This window comes from Arabidopsis lyrata, assembly GCF_000004255.2.
Source record: "Arabidopsis lyrata subsp. lyrata unplaced genomic scaffold ARALYscaffold_5, whole genome shotgun sequence".
Lineage (NCBI taxonomy): Eukaryota > Viridiplantae > Streptophyta > Magnoliopsida > Brassicales > Brassicaceae > Arabidopsis > Arabidopsis lyrata.
The window spans coordinates 11,515,278-11,521,483 of record NW_003302551.1 but is presented as its reverse complement, the minus strand read 5'-3'; positions in this window follow the sequence as shown (position 1 = coordinate 11,521,483).

The window sequence follows — 6,206 nt, the reverse complement described above, 5'->3', positions numbered from 1 at the left end:
CTCGCTGCGCCAAGGTTTTGTTAGCTTTCTCTTGGTCGTCAGCTTTCTTCTGGAATTTAACCATTAGATCTTTTAGTTCGGCTAGAGTTGCTATAATCGTCGGATCGGCTTGAGTGGCACTAGAAGGAGGGTTCGGGTTCCCTCCTCCGGCTGGTGGTGTCTGACGATCGTCTTCGTTCATCGTCCTTTTCGGTAATCGAGTTCTGCGTCTTAGAGTAAGAGAATTCTAAAGTAATCCCCACAGGCGGCGCCAAACTGTGGAAGTCGAAACTAACACAATCAAGATTTGTCTAGGGTTTTATTTTAGGGATACGATAATCGTGAATTCTCAAAGAACAACATAAACGATTGTAACCAAAGATGGTGTTCTTGATATTATTAAGAAAAAGATGACTTTGATCGTACAAGAGTTTGATCGTAAAAGGAAAAAGATGTTTGTGCTGTGAGAGCTTTGCGTAGTGTAAATTCTAGAGCGATGTTGCTTAGCTTTGCTTGAGCCTTGAGTCTCTTTATATAGGGGTGATAAACCGCCTCTCCAGCGATATTCTCGGAAGATTTCCATTTATCTTGAAGTCGGCTCAGAATATCGCGGATTAGGATAGTTTCCTTATTTTTCGGAGTCTTTGGGAGATTTCCTGATTTTGAGTCGATCCTTCTAGATTCTCTCTTATCATTTCCGGGTATATCGGAAATGATTCTTCTTGTTCAGAAATGATACCTTGCTTGGAAATGGTACTTTGAAAGCGAATATTTACCAAGTCTTTACCTCGGGCGATGATGAAGACTTCACCTCGGAGAAACTTGTGCAATCGGCTCGGGTACACAGGAAAGACTGGCTCGGGCACTCTAGGATGGCTTGTTTGGGTGTCCCCGAGGCGATGGGCTCAGAAACTCCCGAGGCAATTGGGCTCGGGTGCTTGAGACGTCTTGTTCAAGTATCCCCGAGGCAATTGGGCTCGGGTGCTTGAGACGTCTTGTTCAAGTATCCCCGAGGCGAAGGGCTCGGGTGCTTGAAACTACTTGTTAAAGGTATGCCCGAGGCGATGGGCTCGGGTGCTTGAAACGTCTTGTTAAAGTATCCTCGAGGCGATGGACTCGGGTATACTAAATCGATTAGATGGATATCCCGAGGTGAATGATGCGATGCCCCGAGGTGATCGCTGAAAGACTCCCGAAGTGTTCTAAGTCTGGCTCGGCGCTAAAGGATGGAATCCGACCCCAACATGTTTGCCAGGAATAATCATTGAAAGAATTGTTGATGATTGCTTCATTGACATCCATGGAGGGAAGTTGTAAGAAAATAGAAACACAGGCCAAACACTGTAACTTGTACTCATTGTACCAAAAATCCATCAGTTGCTAATCCTAACCTAACATTTCTTGGCTCTAATGAGAATTCAGGAAATTGTTGATTGAATGTCTTCCAAGCTATCCCATCTCTTGGATGTCTTAACTTACCATCCTTGTTTTCAAAATCAACATGCCACCTCATATCCTTATCAGTTTTAGATGACATAAATAGGCGTTGCAAACGAAACTTTAAAAGAAAGTATGTTAAAAAATTTTAGCACCTTGTCATTTTTTTATCATTATTTAATATGTAAAGAGCCAAATATTTAACATCAAAAGAGTTACGTCGGTTTACAGAATGAAATTAAATTTATTTCTTTCCAAAAGTTTAAAGTCGGTTAAATATATGACTTTAATAAGTCGACGTAAACAAGCATTTCTCTTGTAGTGTTTCCAGATAATATTGTTTTTAATTAACGTTCGTGAAGCAGTTTTAGAACGATATGTTAAAATGATATTGAAGTTCCTCAAATCAAGGTTAAGAAGTTCATCCAACAACACTCATCACGCGAGATCAACATCGCATTAACCAGAGATTCATTTGAGTATTTCCAAAAATTGGTTTTTCTTTTGATCCCGTTGTCACTAACTTGTTCGCCTTATGTGACTGAATAAAAATAGGAAAAATTAGAAATAAAGGAGGCTAAAAAAAAGTTTGACCATATACACCTTTTTTTTACAATGTCATTTTGGACCAAAATACTCATACTCCCTCTTTTAAGCATTTTTTGAATGGTTTTACCAAAAAAAAAACATGTAGATTATAGATGTTTTGTAAAAAAAATTGGTTATTTAGTTGAAAAAAATTGATTTTTTATGGATAAATTTTTGTCTAATATTATTATAATACGTTTTCTAGTGTTCAACGAATATTAGAGTTTCTATTCTAAACTTTTGTACATGTTCTACGAAAATCAGAGTTTTTTGTTCTAAACTTTTCTACATATTCTACGAGTTTTAGATTAGATTTCTGTTCTAACATATTCAGAAGATCGGAATACAATTTCCTAAAATTCTTAGAACATGTATTCTACGCTTTTCTCCATGTTCTTATTTTTGTCGGAAAATACATTCTACCTTAGAAAATGTATTATTATTTTAGAATACATTTTCTAAAATAATATAGATTTCAATTTTTGAAATCTTTAGAATTCTTAAATATAGAAAGTGAATCTTTCAAAAAAGAAACTGAATATTTATTAAATATTATGTTTTTATTGTTTAGATTATGATCTGAGGATGTTTAGAATACGTTTTCTATAATTTCTTAGATGAAAAAAAAAAAATCGAAAAATCATAAGGTTAATCACACCATATTTGGTTAATCACAATGTTATCCTCAACAAAAGATTTATATAATATGCGGAAAATATTGTTGATATTTCACTTTTATAGAGTCAAGAGAGTAGAAAGATTTGTTTGGCACCACCACTCGTTCGTATACTAGAAAGAAAAAGCATTTATGAAACGTAGAAACTAGAAAGAGTCCAAGTAAACGCACCACTCGTTCTTATACTACAAAGAAAGCATTTAAATTCATGTTCAAGGATATACTATGTATTATACGACAAAATGAGCCATAAATTCACACTTGATCTGGAATCGAATATAGCCCACAACGAGAGAAACACTAGTGTAGATATAATCAATGGCTTTAGGCTACTGTCTAGTAAAAACAATGGACTACAGATCATAAGCAGATTCAGAGGATGACGTAACAATCGACACCACATAATCAGAAGACAAAGATGATTGCTTGAATCGCAAGTCATCACCTGCGTTGGAGATGATCATCACATCGAACACTACTTCTAGCTAGCCTTAGATTCGGGTGCTGCAGCCTGCAGGGGCAAGTGGTCATACTGATCTCGTTTACAAATCTTTGTTGCCTTGACATGATTTGGAAGATAGCTTCTTTATCGCAATCAGTGTTCCATCTAGTAATCCTCCCTTCATTGTCAAATTTCTGGCATTAACTTATAATATATACTCGCCGCTTTTTTAAGAATACTAGCTCGCCTCTTTTGAAGAAAAATTTTGTATACTCATAAGACCAAAAAATTTATCGTAGGAACATACAAAAGGGTGAGTGCAAGCCTGAAACATTGACAAAGTTGAATTAAAAATCAAAACACAATTACACAATCTCAAACCTTAAACAAAACAAACAAAATTAATAAATAAATACAACTTAAATTTTTAATTTTTAGTCTAAAATATTGTGCCGCGGGTCATTATCTTGCCTTTTACACAAAATCTTATTATATAAAGTATGATTTTCAAAGTTAATAACTCATAGGATCGTGAAACGTAGCAAATCTATCGATCTTAGATTTTGACACATGTAAAACAAAAATTTTCTTTTAAGAATAAAAAAAGATAATTGTAAGTAATTATAAATTTAAATAATTTTAAAAATGTAAAAGATAATTATAAGGATAGTTGTAAACAATTTAAAAAATGTCAAAAGATAATAATAAGGAAATTATACGTTTTTATATTAGATATATTTTCCTTTTTAAAATATAAAAAGATAATTGTAAGTAATTATAAATTTAAACAATTTTAAAAATGTAAAATATAATTATAAGGATAGTTTTAAGTAACTAATACACGTTTTTTATAACTAAAAATATACATATTTCAACTAAAACAAGAAAAAAATCAGACAAATTTATTAAAAATATATATATATATATATATATATATATATATATATATATATATCTTATTATATAACTAATATGATATATTTTTGTTTCTCAAAGTTAGTAATTAATATTATCTTGACCTGTTAGACTGTTATCAGTCAAAGATTTGATCATTTGTCATGATTTATTTTAAAATTTGATATTATTTATCTCAATTTTTTTTCCAATAAGAAATATGTAATGATTTAATTAAACTAATCCTCATATTAACTATTTGAGTTTATTTTTTCAATTAGAAATATGAGAGATCAATTTTTTTTCTTTTTTGTAATAATTTTTTACTTAACTGTGTTTTTTGTTTGTTCTCAATTATGATTGTAGTATTGTTAGATTGTTTCTTTTAATTTTTCTTTTTATATTTAAATTATCAAAGATTCATATATCATCATGTTTATAATTTTTTATTTTAGTTTAACTGTTGTATCATCAAATTATTTATTTTAGTTTCTACGTTTAGTTTAAATTATATAGGATTTACAATATATCATAGTTCTAATGATTTTAGACAGCGACATGTGTCATGATTTAAATTACAAATTTACATTCTTTATATCAATTTTATTTTCGAATTAGAAATATGTGATGATTTTAAGTAAAGTTTTATATTCTTTATTTGAAATTCTTGAATATGTAAGAACCATATATGCTTCTTCTTTTTTGATATTTTGATTTTAATTATAATATTTCAAAAAAATTTATCTAAATTTCTATGTTCATATTTGAATTATATAAGAACCATATATATTCGTGGTTATAATTTTTTGAATTTATCAATTTTAATTGATTGATCATAATGTCATTGCAATCGAGTATATAGGAATCGAACCCGCAACGTTAGCTTGGAAGACTAAAAGATTTAGTCGATATATCATCTTTATATTTGTAACGTGTCTAATTAAAAAGCATTGGTTTCATTCGCCAACTTTATGATGAATGTTTTTAATTTTAGTTCTTCATATAACTATACCATGAGTTATTGCTATGTAATATATATTTCATTCGAAATAATTTTGAATTAATAATTTTAGTGGTTAAAGAAACAATGCAACTGTGAAAAGTAAATATTTTTTTTTTACTTTTGAAAGAAATTTGTACTTACAATGTTGTTAATTAATTTTTTGTTAAATTTGATTTTAATTTTTAAAAATTAAACCAGTCCATCGAACGGATCCTTATCTAGTATAAATATAAAAATTATATGTCTCTTATTATTGATTCTCTTTTTTTCATTTGTTTAAATTTTAAGACACACATATTTGGCCCAAATATATAAGAACACTCATATACAAAAAAATATAAATATAATTCATTAATAATTAATCATTTTCACCAGATTTATTTTCTTTGCACAAAAAACTAAAGTTATATTGAATTGTTTTACTATTTATTTATTCAAAATAAAGTTTACAAACACAAATAATCATTTTTTGATATATAATATAGTATATATACAATTTTTATATATAATTTCAAAAATATGATATTAAAATACAAAAACATAAAATATTCAAATTTAAATTAAAATGTACATCTTTACTTAATGAACTGTATGTTTTAGTTTCTATATTTGAAATTTGAAATCTAAAACATACTAATCGTACACTATATCAAATATATATATATATATATATATATATATTTAAAAACAAAAAATTGAACAATAGTTTATATCTATAAATAACCTTTAACAAAATTAAATTTTGATTTAAAACAAAAAAGTCTAGACAGGTTTGGATCGATATTAATACGGAACGGTATACCACGGGTGAAATTCTAGAAATAACAATCAAAATAAAATTATAAAATCTTAAACACTAAACAAAACAAACAATATTAACAAACCAAATGCAACTTAAAATTTAAATTTAAATTTTTTTTAGAAAATATCGTCCCACGGTGTACGCGGGTCAATCTTTAGTATACGTTTAATTTTGTGTTATTATTTTTTTCTACCACAGTAAAGTACATGTTACGAGAACATAAATGTCTGAATATCTCATGTTGAGAAGTAAGTTGAGTCAACCATTTTTAACAATATGATGAGCGAAAATACAACATTATATATATCTCTATATATATATATATATATATCTCTATATCTAATGTCGAGAGAAAATACGTTAGTAGTGGAAAAAACTGTTAGGG